Raw genomic sequence first — 13,693 nt, forward strand, 5'->3', positions numbered from 1 at the left:
AAAACGTATTTCTGATTTTGATTCTGATTCTGATGCACTGTTTTCCAGGAGTAAAAGCAATGGAATTTTCATATTTAAAAAATGAAAATGGCCCTAAGTGCATATGGTATTTAAGTAATATCACACTCAAGGTTGTGCTGTTATACTGAATATTATCATGGCTGTGATTATCTTGGGCACTCGGCCTGCAGCTTCCTGACTCCCACCGAATCACAGCCGTGATGATATCCAGTATAACAGCATGACCTGGAGTGTGATACTGCTTTTATACAACGGTTACGCAACAACATCTTTCATCAAGTGACAATAAAAAGAAACAATAAAGATTATGATTTACTAATTTAATCAGGTTTTTTTTTTTTTTTTTTGGTTCAACAGTAGTTCAATTAGAAATCAAGCAGCTCAACTGAACACTGTAACTACCTGATATGTTCTTCCTGAGCATCTGCAACAGCATTTTTTATTCAATAAAACCCTCAATAAAACAGTGGAACCAAAGTCTGTTAGATAAAAATTGCATTGCTTTCATGCGCCTCGCAAATCGGATGCAAGAGGGTTGTTGCAATTAGTTTAATAAGATAATTAGCTTAAAAAGCTAACAAAGCAACACTGGCTTTAACCAACAAAACTAACTGTAACTAACAAGCTTAGGTTTTTCTCTTAGGATTTTTTTTTTTAATGCAGTTAACAGTAATTACTGAACACTGAACATAAAGTGGTGATATATAATACTAAAACACCAGAGTGCTGTTATACTGTATATCAGCACTTACGGAACACCTCTTGTCCAATCAGATTGCACCAAAGGAACTAATGGTGGTGTCATGAGAATTAGCTGACAATGTGGAAAAGTCATTTTTCTCTTCACTGAGACTTTAAACCCCCTAGTTTACCATATCCACAGCTGAACTGGTAGTTTTTATCATTCCAAATCCATTCCAGTCTTTTAATGACTCCTATACCAAAACACACAGCAAACTTCCAGATTGTGATCTTTGTTGTAATTAGCACTAAAGTCTTATCAGCACCTCATGCAATGTCCTTCTGTCAACACTAAATTATAACTAAGACCACACTCAAAACCTCAGGGCTGAGAGCAAATACTAAACCAAATATTTGGCAGGCCAGGCTTGAGCCCAGCAGGACTTTACCCACAGACACCAATAGTGCCACCCAGAGGTTCATTCAGTGTTGAAGGTCTCCTGCCAAGCCCTCTGGAGAAATACAACATTGGGGAGAGAAAAAACACAGCATCAAAAAAAAAAAAAAAAGAAGAAGAAGAAGAAGAAGACGGAGGAAGTGCTGGTAGCAAACGGAGCCGGGCAGGCATGCAGGCAAGCATCAGCCTCATCCTTCCATCCATTTCTGTTCTGCCGGCTTTGGTCACGTCTGAGGCGTGCAGTCATGCTGCTCAGTGTTTACCCTGGATTATAGAGACAGCTCTTCACCCTGCGCAGTCCTCCCTGCTGAATTCTCCGCCTCGCCACTCAGACACGCTGCTGCCCAGACGTGACTCATTCACACTCACACACAGGAACATGGTTTGCTGGGGCCTCTGGGGACACGAGCTCTCAGCGGGCACCAATCACATCACAGAGGAGGGAGGAGCCAGCCCCTCGCGTTCTATAAACATGACCCTTTGACCTGGATCGAGATCAGCGGAACCAAATCCATCCTTTGGCTTCAGCTTTTATTGGGGTGAAATGCTGTCATTGCGCTGATAGTGTCCCATTAGACATGATTCATGGAACAGCAGGGATGGTTAGGTTTTTTTTTTTGCATCATTTGTTTGACCCATCTGCCATCAGAGATGAATTAAAATTTTCATAGGGGATATTTGTTATTCTGTCCATGCGCATCCTTCTTGCTGTTTATACAGGTTTAACAGTGTGAACCTGTGGTTTATCTGCTTGAAAACCCAGGGAATAATGGATAGGTCAGCATTGATTTTTGCTTGAAATCTGTAATTTCTTACAAGCATGGAGAGCAAGAAAAAAGAAAAGCTCAAATTCAAATAAAATGATGCAATTCATATTGCTGTTGACATTGTGTGCAAGCCTCATACTAACTCCAATTTCACTTCAATGGAGGGATTACTTGGTCCTCTGTGGGTTGATAAACATCTCTGAACTCTTAGGCTTATGAACCTTTTTCAAAACCCACTGGATAATGTCAAAAATACACTGCAATCAATCTCAAAACAGAGCTGTTTTTTCTTAGTTTCATAAACATTCAGGTTTCCGCCCAACAGCGACAACATAGTACAATATCATTTTCCCCTCAAATAAAGACAGGTTTACCATGTATAGTGTGCTGCTCAAGTTTGTTTTCTTTAGGTCTCGGCTTAGACATGTGTGGGATTTGGGAACAAAGTCAACAGACTGTGACACAGTCTTTCTAAAGGTTACGAGAAATCTCTGTTCTCGCACTTAGTCAACAATGGGAGTCATGTCACTCAGATCAGAAGTGATAAAAATATTTGTTGTTTTTTTTTTTTTTTTCATGGCCTAGATTTATAAGACTGGACAAAAGCAATAACAGAATGGGACCATGGGGGCGGAACAGCCTCTGAACTACAACTGTCATAACAGAGCTTCTGTCCTCATGATCACAGGGCAGCTGGGCAGAAACACATCTCAGAATAAGGCTTTTAAAGATAGCAGCAGCGGAGGTCTGAGATTGGACTACTGACAGAAGCCGAGTCCAATTTTATGAAATTCCTCCTCAAAAAAAATGACTTAAGATCACAGCAAAACGCCGTGGCTCCACGCTGTATTCTTTTTGGCACTGTAGAGTCATTATGAAGTCTGCACAATGCCACCCTGATGCTTGCACTTACATTATCTTAACACAGCAAAATCGCGTGGCCTGATGGGATACCTTTGTCTGGGATTTGCTGCACGCCCACACGGACGAGTCATCGGGGGTAGGGCGAGCATTGTACACATTACACATGAATGAGCTGGGAGGGCGCCAGCCGCAACAGAACTTGACTTCCAAATGAATAAATGAAGGCAATTAGTAGATCTGTTTACAATGTTGTGGAGACAGAAGTAGGTCAAACGTGGCAAAGACAGGAGGGAGGAGGGAGCGAGCAAGCCAGAGCCAGGGGCTGTCGCTGGTACCTACACTGATGGGTAGGGGAATTAGGACATGAAAATGCCGTCTTTATTAACGATGACTTTTAAATGAATGTCATATTGAATCACAAGGGACCGGTGGGGTTTATTAGAAAAGCAGTGTTTTGTGATCAGTCCACCGTGTTTTATCCGTGGCTGTACAGCGGAGGGGGCAGCCCAGGGCAACGCAGCTCTGCTTTGTAAAGGCACCGCACAGAGGCACACATTCAGGCCTCAGAAGGCATCATGTGTAACACGGATGCTCATACTGCTGATACCCACAGGATATCTTCACTTTGATACCACGGAGTGAAATCCTTTTTTTTTTTTTTTTTTTCTTTTTCTTTCGTGACACTTGGCCTGTGGTTAATTTTGATCATTATGGTCTGCATTTGACAATCAAACGGCAGCGCTTTCTCCGGAGATTTTTCTGTGGAACAGTGTTACTGAAAAGTGTGATGCTAAACGCCTCCATTAAAACAAATAGAAAGCAAATGAAATGCGTTTAGGTAGGTTGGCGGCTCCCCCGGCACCCGATATCATCACATGATTTAATACTAACAAAGAGGAAACCAAATTGCCTTTTTTTTTTTTTTCCATTTTAGTTGTTTAGTTAATTGGTCAGTTCTGCTTCTGCGGGCTTTAGGAGTCTCAAGCCAACCACTAATCTTGATGGTAGAGCAGGCGAGGACGTCCGCAGGGAACAGTAAAACAGCACTATGTCATCCCAATATGCCCTGCTACTAACAACCACAGGGTGCTGCAAGGGACCTTGGGCAGAGGCGAATGTGGGATGGGGGGACCGATGCAAACACATCGCCGCAACACAATCGGCGGCCTACTCTGCAAATGCTCACCATTATCTCAGGGCATATGCATTATACATGTAGATACAGTGCTATATCTGAAATTGCTGTTAAGAACAAGGACCAGATGAAGGGCACTGCTGCCACAGTCCGATTTAACCATGCATGCCTCTTTCCTTCCAAGCCCGTCTCCTCTTCCATAAATCTCATTGTCGGTCTTCCCTGGTTAATGGTGACCTCAAGCAGGCTCCTCTCAGCTCCCGTAGCCCTCGCGTTGCATATATGATGAGCACGGAGGGGAAAGTCAAAGTGACCTCCAGCACTCTGATGAAAACCCGCGCAGCCTGAGTGCAATAGCGGGTCTTCTATAATTCAGCAGGCGCAGAAGAAGAAGACGGGGTGCGCGGGGCTGGGCTCCGGAGCGTTTGTGCGAGCCAAGGTGCGTCGATTGACCCGGCACCCCTCGTCTTTAATGTCGTAAGTGTCCAGAAGAAGAAGAAGAGGGAAAGTGAGGAGCCCGAGTGAGGCTTGGAGTCACCTCTGGACATTGCAGCTGAAGGGAATAAGGGATGAGGCCGGTGAATTGCGAGCTCTACTCTCCCTGAAAGTACAGTTCTCAAGTTGTGTTTTCTGTAATGGAGGAGCACTCACTCTCACCCATTTCTCTCCATGACTACAAGCTTGATATTCAGCCTTTTGTGTGCGTCACTGTAATTCTACTGTCTGCTCCCATCTTCAGAGCTTCTCTTCTCTGCAGAATAGCCTCTGACATCCAAGAGTTGACATTGCTCCCTCTGTAGAACAAAGCTACATTTCTGCTCAGAGGGATTCGACAACACATTTGCAGGGCTATATTGCTTTGTCTGCGTAAATCATTCAGAACTTAACAGTAAAAATACATTATATTTCCAGTCTTGAATGCATGGCAGAGGCTAGAGGCCGCTGAGCGTATCACCGGGCAGAATAATTGAACGCGGTGACGCAGAGCATCCATATGAAGCTGTGAGGCACATATGTCCGTAATTCCCACATCATCGCACACACAAATCATACATCTGATTCTAAAGAAGCCGGTATGTTTCCTCTGCTTCCTCCCTCTTTGCCCATATGGCTTAGTGGGGTGGAGGATGCCAAGGTTGGAGGTAGCTGGCACAAATAATTATGATCAAAGAAATTACAATGCAAAAGGAACAGCTGCTACCTTCACTGCTGACAAATCACTGTGAGCGAGAAGAAAGAGCAATAGACAGCGAGCGAGTGAGTAGGAAACAGGAAAGAGGAGGAGAGACGGTGCATGTTTTACTATTCTATAACTTTCCCTCTAAGTATGTGCTGCTCCAGCACCCATTTAACATTTAATCCGCAGTGCAAATAAGGCCTTTGGTGGCAATTCACCCAAAAGCTGTACAAATACAAGCATCTGCCCAGATTATCTCGGTCTGTCTCCGTGGTCGGCCCAGGCTGGCTTGTCCCTAATTCTAACCTACTTTGAAACTCTATCCCTATTCCTATGTCACTTACAATAATTTTTTTTGGGACAAATGCAATAGAAATTTCCACACTAATCAGAAATAGAAATAGCCTGGTTAAAAGTATGGTGCCCCAGTGGGCTAGAGGTCTACCAGGACCACAGAAACAGGTGAATCTCACTCAAATAGAAAGTCACTTGAAGGCAAATAAAAAGGCAGCCTTTTTTTTTTTTTTTTTGTCAAATTCGTCCTTTGTAAGAGCTCCTTTGGAAATAGCTCAAAAAGGGGAAACTGTAAAATAAATTAATATATAGCACATAAATACACAGCAGAGGGCTTTTCTCATTTCAATAATCTCTCCTTCTCGTTAGATTTTGATTTTCAAACTAAAAACTAATTCTCCAAGTCTATTAAACAAGTCCAGTCCCACCTGGATTATGGCTGCCAAGGGCTGATCATCAGTACCGCAGCCTCAGATGTAGTCCAGGTGCTGAGGGCTTCTGGGACATGCAATGGGTAACCCAGTGGGGATCATCTTGCAGACTTTTCAACACTGGGCATTTTTGGGAGAAATGATGCCTGGATTTTACTGAGAGAACAAGCGCGGCACTCCGTTCAGCATGCTGTTTGTTTGCAAAACTATGACTTTCACATACCCTCAAAGTCTCTGTCATCTACCGAAAGTCACAAGGTGTTGATGTTGTTGAAGCAGGGCATAACACAAAGGAGGGACTATTCTCCAAAGAGCTGCAAAGTTCAAAAATATGGTATTAAAACTCAAGATTTACCTGATTACTGCTAGTATTACTGGTTGATACGATGTGTCAAACAACTGGCTGGAATTGTTATTGTTGTTACTATTCCAACTGGTGGGCCATGAGGTAACCACTAAGTATGCCATTTTCCAGGAAGCAAAACTAATGCAATTTTGAGAAGTAAAATATGTTTAAAAAGTATATATAAAAAAGTATAAGTTTAAAAAGTCATTTTTAAACATTTATTGGTTAAAAAGTCATTTTCATTTCATAGTCTTTAAATGGCACAGGTTCCCCAGGGTTCTAGCACATTTTTATTCAGCCATTTCCATAAGCCAGTATATGCCAGTGTCTACAATATGTTCAAATGTTATGTTTGAATTTTAGGATCTCATTGTTATCCTATGCCATCACTTGAGATATTGTATGTGAAATATAAAATTTTGTTCATTCTTCAAGGGTACTTGCAACCAAATGTTACTGGTTGTTTAAAAAGAAAAAAAAAGGAGAGATTCCTCGTACAGTTACAAAACTCGAGTCAAATTCAAAAGTTGTGTCCAGGCCTGGAGAATATGATTTTAAAGTTTCTTCACTATTCTACATTTGCCATATGACCACTTGCTGGCTGCTTACACTCTGACACACATAAGTGCCAGAGAAAATCATGCAAAACACACATCAGCAAAGTTATTGCACTGTTTGTATCAACAATGGTGTTGACAATCTGGATGTGCCATATTGCAAGGCAGCCATCACTGCATGCTGAGCACTGCCAAAGCAGCCATCTGGCAGGTGAGCGGCATGCTTCCACCTGTACCTCTCCTCCCCGCTCTCCACGTTTTTCACTAACTCTCTCTCTCTCTCTCTCTCTCTCTCTCCCCCCTCTCTACCTCTTTACCTCTCTCTCCCCTCCTGTCTCCTTCTTCTTCTCACCACCTCATCTACCCGTACCTCCACCTCCCTCCAGGCCAGGTTCACACAGTGAAATAGGCAGGTGACTGAGCGAAAGAGGGATGGGGGAGAGAGAAAAGAGGGAGGACAACAGCTTTTGGCCATGTTTGTTAATTTGCAGGATTTTGTTCTCATAAGCTCTCTCTCTCTTTCTCTCTCTTTCTCTCTCTCTCTCTCTGTCTGTCTGCTTAGATTGTCTTTCTCCTTGTCTTTGTCACTCTCCCCTCTCTTCTCTAGTACATGCGGTCCTGTGCAAACACACACACATACACACACACACACACAAGGAAATGCACACACACACCCAAACACGTCTGCACATGTATACAGACTTACATGCACATGCACACACACACTGGGGGCCCTCCTTCGTCTTCCTCCTCAGGCTGTAGCATGCGAGCAGTCGCATTTAATCAGTGTCTCCGTGGGCAACGGGAGGAGGTGCGGGGGGGTGGAGGGGGTCTCCAGCAATGGGTAGTAGCAGTGAGCTGCTGTGCACTCACACACCGTGTAATTGTCTTACATACACTAATATGCCTCACGTAGTACTGCAAGTACACTGAGCGTTGCCTTGCCACTGACCCATATTGGACTGTATTCAAATCAAACTAAATTCCATGTCACAGGCTGAACTGGTGGTCAGTCAGTCAAAAACTGTTTTTGCAGGGGAGTGCCGTGCACCTGCATGTGTTCTTTTCTCTCTTCTTTTTTTCCTCAAATGTATAGCTCATTAATCTCTGTAGGAGTGTGAGATAACACTTAACTCATGGCTTGTGGGTGAAAATGACAGAGACAGATGTTCTAAATTACTTCACCTGCGCTGGTCACACATTGCCTTCAGGGTCAAAAGACTGCAACATAATGCAGTTTCACCATCAGTTCGCACTCCATTCGCCAGTGAAGAAACAAACAAAACCACTTTTTCTTTTTGCTTTTTTTTTTTTTTTTTTTTTTAGAATAGCACGAATACATTTTTTTCATCTTCTTGTCCTGTTTTCATGTAACCCAGTCTGAGTCTGTGTTGTGACTTACATGCTATGGATTTGTGAGCTTAAAAACATGAGTATGCTCTGAGTTTAGATTGGTTTACCCACAACTCAATCACTGACCACCACTAAGCAGATGAGCAGCAATCATCACAGCCCAAACCTCAATTTCATTTACTGCTGTCAAATGCAGAAAAAAAAGAGAGAAAGAACTAATATGGAGACTCATTTAAATTCTAAAATTAGCAGGCAACTGATAAAGTGCCGGACTGGCTGACTGGCATGAACACGCCAAGAGAGAAGCCAATCTTTCTCTCTCCCTGCGTGAGAGGCTTTACCCACTCTGGAGGGCCAGGAGAATAAAAGCTAGTCCAACTGGCCAGCAAGATAAGCCGGACCAGAAAGAGCATACAGACAGAAGAGGGTTCATCTGGTTTGCATGAAGGGTGAGAGTCAAAGAGCCGTGAATCCAACAACTAACCCCCCCCCCCCCCCCCCCCCCCCCCCCCCCCCCCCCCCCCCCCCCCCACCACCACCACCACCACCACCCAAAGCACACAGAGAGGCTTAAACAAAGATGCACTTGGTCAACAGCATTGTTGAGGTTGGCACTGCTACAGCTGTGTGTGCTTTAGTTCTTTTAGGCTCAGGCTCCATCTCAGCTTATGCCCTTGCCTTATCACCGGCCCAGTGGCTTCTGCTCAACCCGAGCTGCCAAAGGGGCTGCCTGGGCTCGGGGTGTGGGAGGAGGCAGGCGGGCGCAGGGCAGCAGCAGCAGCAGCAGCAAGGATTAACTATCTCCAGGCTGAAGCTTCACTTTGGTATCCTCATGACTGATGATCAGATACACTGCCCCGTTTAATCCATGTGGCTGAGTGGCTGCCTGTGTGAGCGGAATCTAGAAAAATCTGCACAGGTTGGCTCCGGATCATGTGCAGCAGGCTTCATACTAAGTAGTGTGAAATTTCTCCTGCTGATAATGCAATGATTTGGAGCAGATCCTACAGTAACGCAGCGCTGCCTCTACCTCCCGTCTGGCTAAATCGTGAAGCGTGCACGCTGGCTTGCGCCGCCTTCCCGCACTCAGTCCACATCTGTTGGTTATTGTCCAGCAAAAACACAGCAACAATTTTTTTTTTTTTTTTTAATCCGATCAGTTATTCATTATTGTAGAGCGTTTCATGGAAAATGATAGGATGAAAAAGAGGAGTGTACCGTGCCACAGAGCCACACACGTCTTCCGCTGCGTCCGGCGCGCGTAAAGTAAACCCAACTTTACCGCCGCGGCACACCGCTGGCCGGGCTGCAATAGCGGCGGCTGCACACTCACTGATACAGAATAGGCTACTCACCTTGAAATAAGAGGAGACTCATTCATGAACAGCGCTGATCCGGTCCTCTCCCTGGGATTTGGGTACGTCCCGCGTCTCACTCAGTCAGTGGAGATGTGCGTGTGTGTGTGTGTGTGTGTGTGTGTGTGTGTGTGTGTGTGTGTGTGTGTGTGTGTGTGTGTGTGTGTGTGTGTGTATGTGTGAGAGAGAAGGGGAGAGAGAGTGTGTAGATCCCAGATACAGCGGTAGGAATTGCTAGGTTGGTTTATTCTAAGCGCCGCCGCTCCGCCTATAAAGTCATCTGGACAGCAGTGGGCATCTGTTCGTTAATCGCTGAAGATGAGCCGGTATCAAGTGACCCTTTCACTTGCTCCGGGATTGATCATTTTCTGCCAACAGGCTGCTTCATAACCTCTCTCTCTCTCTCTCTCTCTCTCTCTCTCTCTCTCTCTCTCTCTCTTTCCCTCTCTCTCTCCCTCTCTGTGAATGCCGGTGACTACATGAAGTCACCCATCAGTTCACTTGCACCTCACGTACAGTGTGCGCTTTTAGACCCAACCTCCGTCACGTCATCCTTTGGCACAACTTGAGCGCATCGCAATGCATTACGTTTTCTTTTTCTCCTTCCTGGACAGTGGAGTCAAGTGCACCTATAAGCATCACGCTCGGGGGTGTTTTCAGATTTCTATGAGGCGGATTAACCATTGTGATCAATCATAACTATCCATGTTTAGTGTAATCCATATGGTAAAAAGTACATTTCTCACATACTTAGAATCAAATGATGTTCCGTCGAAATGCTTAAATCCATTTTAGACATGACTTACTGTACCTAGGTAATAGAAAATATGCTGTATCCAAAATATTTATTGAATGAATGTCACCTGCAGCCTACCAATAGGTTGGAACGTATGCCAGCTGTATGTTTAAAAACGTGTTTAAATAAGCACTAAGTGTGTGTTTCCAGTATGGACATAGCAATCTCAGCTGCTTCTCACTGTACTGCAGGTTGGACTCCTGCACTCAGTGAGATGGAGACTACACTATGCCAGCCAGACACCTCTGAAACTTTAAAGAGGTACTACTCACATTTGATCATGTTATTAGTTGCTTAGTTTTATACAGCATAGTACAGGTAAATGCACAGTGTCACGCAGTCTGAGTTTCCTTTGAAACACTGCCATCTGTAGGCGAAATGATGTAATTATACAGCACTCTGGTTTTGGTTCTTTAACCCTCCTGTCGTGTTCGCGGTCAATCTGACCGGTGTACAAGTTTTCTCTCCAAAAAATGCAGTTAATTTCATCTGTTTGTCATGAGGTTCCATGACTTTGTTCACACATGGCATCTGAACACATAAAATAAATTTGGAGAATTTTTATGAATTTTTGAATGTTTTATTTAACTTGTATACACCCATCGTGTTCCCGGTCACAAATGACCGGTCATTAGAAATGAATGGGTAAGACTACAATTAGTGTATAAAATAGAGTTAAACACATTCCCACACTCCTTTCCCACACCCCAACATGCAGGTGTCTTTGAGCAGACACAGATGTGTGTGAACACACACACACACACACACACACACACACACACACACACACCTTATACCCCTTTCTGGCTTCCATGGCAACCCCCACAGGAAAGTATCTCTCTGACTTCTTTCCCACACCCCAACATGTAGGTGTCTTTGAGCAGGCACACACACACACACACACACACACACATACACACACCTTATAACCCTTTCTGGCTTCCATGGCAACCCCCACGGGAAAGTATTTCTCAGACTTCTTTCCCACACCCCAACATGTAGGTGTCTTTGAGCAGACACAGATGTGTGTGAACACACACACACATACACACACACACACACACACACACCTTATACCCCTTTCTGGCTTCCATGGCAACCCCCACGGGAAAGTATTTCTCAGACTTCTTTCCCACACCCCAACATGTAGGTGTCTTTGAGCAGGCACACACACACACACACACACACACACACCACACACACACACACACACCTTATACCCCTTTCTGGCTTCCATGGCAACCCCCACGGGAAAGTATCTCTCAGACTTCTTTCCCACACCCCAACATGTAGGTGTCTTTGAGCAGGCACACACACACACACACACACACACACACATGGACACAGACACACACAGACACACACAACTTTGCCCCTTTTTGGCTTCCATGGCAACCCTCACGGGAACCTACCACGGGAACTGCCAACACCTGTCACCTGACACCTGACACCTGTCAGGTGTCAGGTGTCAGGTGTCAGGAAGAAGACCAGCTGAAGTTGTGGTCACCTTTCGGTCCAAAAATCCTAATTTTTCCTGGACCTCATCCCCACCTGAGAGGAACGGTCAGCTTCCATGTGAAAATGTCATGAGGATGACTAGCTAAATCATACTGGTCAATGCTGACGGGAACACAAAAGATGCTATTTTTTTGCCACTATTTAGAAAATTGAAATGTTTTCAAAACAGTGTCCTTGGAAAACATTGAAATGAAGTACTCTGTGATAAATACTACAATATGTTTCATCTGAGTATTTGTTATAGTCAAAATAATATCTATATAATGTTTTTTTCCCTAAAAAACGAATGGTATGATCTCAGGTAAATTAGGCCTACAGCACACACACAGCAAATAGAAGTTCAAAACTTGTCATTTTCACAAGAGCAGAAGTTGATAAAAAGATCTAACACAACATTAGGTGATAATATGTATCATAGTGGATTTATAATCAAATACAATGTTACCGGTCACATGTGACCGGGAACCTCATGAGTGTTAGCCCAAAATGAACAGAATAGGAGGGTTAAGGTGGTCGAACAAAGCCTTTTTATGAATAAATTGCAATAAAAAAGCCTCTATTTTGCAGAAGAAGCCTGTAAGTTTTTCATTATTGGAGCCCAGTCTTGTTTCCTACTCTTAGTAAGGTCTTGGCTGAGTAAAGGAAAAGCGTGTGCTGTATGCTGGGTGGATAACCCTGTTTTTAGGAAGAAATCGTGCACTCACACACAGCCAGCACAGTGTCCATCACATTCGGACGCCTGCCAGTCAAAGCAAGCTACTACCAAAGAACTGCTTACGCTGCTGAAAAGCTCAGTAGGCATTTCTGACAGTTTTCCAAGGGGGGGGTGAGCACACAGGGTCCATCGGCCAGCTGTCTGCCCCTCATTATCTGCCGTTTGGTGGGTTGGAGATGAGTTGGAGATGTCAGATGCGCTACCTGTTAGGGCCGAGCTGCTCTGGTGGCCAGCAGACCCCCCCTGGGTTGACCAGATGGCAGCTACTCCCCGCCGGCCCACCTGAGGTGATGTGGTCATGAGCCCCAATTACACACACAAGCACACATAACAGTAGCACGGGGATTGACAAAGACACACAGGCCTGCAGACATACAGATATGCAAACACAAGCAGATACAAACATGCACACACACACACATACACACACACACACACACACACACAGGGCTGGGTATGGCTGTCAGATACTGCAGACACACACACACACACACACTTACATTCACAGTTCTGGAAATAGGTATGCAGATACACACACAGGGCTTGGGGGGAAACAAGGTGGTTTCAAAAGAGTGAAGAAGTAAAAAATAGAAAAGCTCACATCTAAGACAGCTCTTTGCAGACTTGTGTGTTGAATAGGCTTTCACAGACAGGTAGTGTTGGGAAGTCTGCTCATAACAGTTCAATTACAATAGTTACAATGCCTCTATGGACTGAAACTCTGCCCTTTGTCAAATCTGAGAGTCCTCATATTAGCTGGATTGGTATGGGAGCTGGCCATTATGCTGGAAAACACATGATAAGTAAGTTTAATCCCTAGATGAGCAAAAGTGCTTGTTCGTGCCTGGATGAAAGACGGATCTTGCAAAGGTGCAGTGACCAGAATGCAACAGTTAAATCCACTTGTTTAGCAGAAGAGAAGCGGTCACGGTGCTGGTGTGATGTGCTTAACAACATTGTAGAGGATAGTTACGCCCATTCCATCACTTGAAAGACAACGCGATTCTGGTGCAACTGTAGTTTGTGAATTAGTTTTCAAGCTGCTGCACACCCATGCATCATTCTGGCAAGAACAACACTTGTTTGTTTGAAACTCTAGGGAAGGCTCAACCTGAGAGAAAGCCATAGGATAGTCCTTGCTAAAATGAATTACATATGCAGCAGATTGCTACAGGTGAAGAATTCCCTTTGAAATACCTCTACTGTGCCACACAAAGGTAAACAGT

The 13,693-nt window shown here is 44.4% G+C and overlaps 1 protein-coding gene across 1 annotated transcript in view; it reads right to left on the reverse strand.

Moving 5' to 3' along the window:
• LOC115359612 (plexin-A2-like) overlaps window positions 1-9,800 on the reverse strand; it is an 82,785-nt gene extending 72,985 nt beyond the window's left edge. The window contains exon 1 of the mRNA XM_030052168.1: window positions 9,439-9,800. The gene's annotated coding sequence lies outside the window, so the exon portion shown is untranslated. The remainder of the gene's footprint in view (window positions 1-9,438) is intronic.
• Between the last annotated feature and the right edge of the window lie 3,893 nt (window positions 9,801-13,693).

Source organism: Myripristis murdjan, chromosome 5 (genome assembly GCF_902150065.1).
Source record: "Myripristis murdjan chromosome 5, fMyrMur1.1, whole genome shotgun sequence".
In the NCBI taxonomy this organism is placed as follows: domain Eukaryota; kingdom Metazoa; phylum Chordata; class Actinopteri; order Holocentriformes; family Holocentridae; genus Myripristis; species Myripristis murdjan.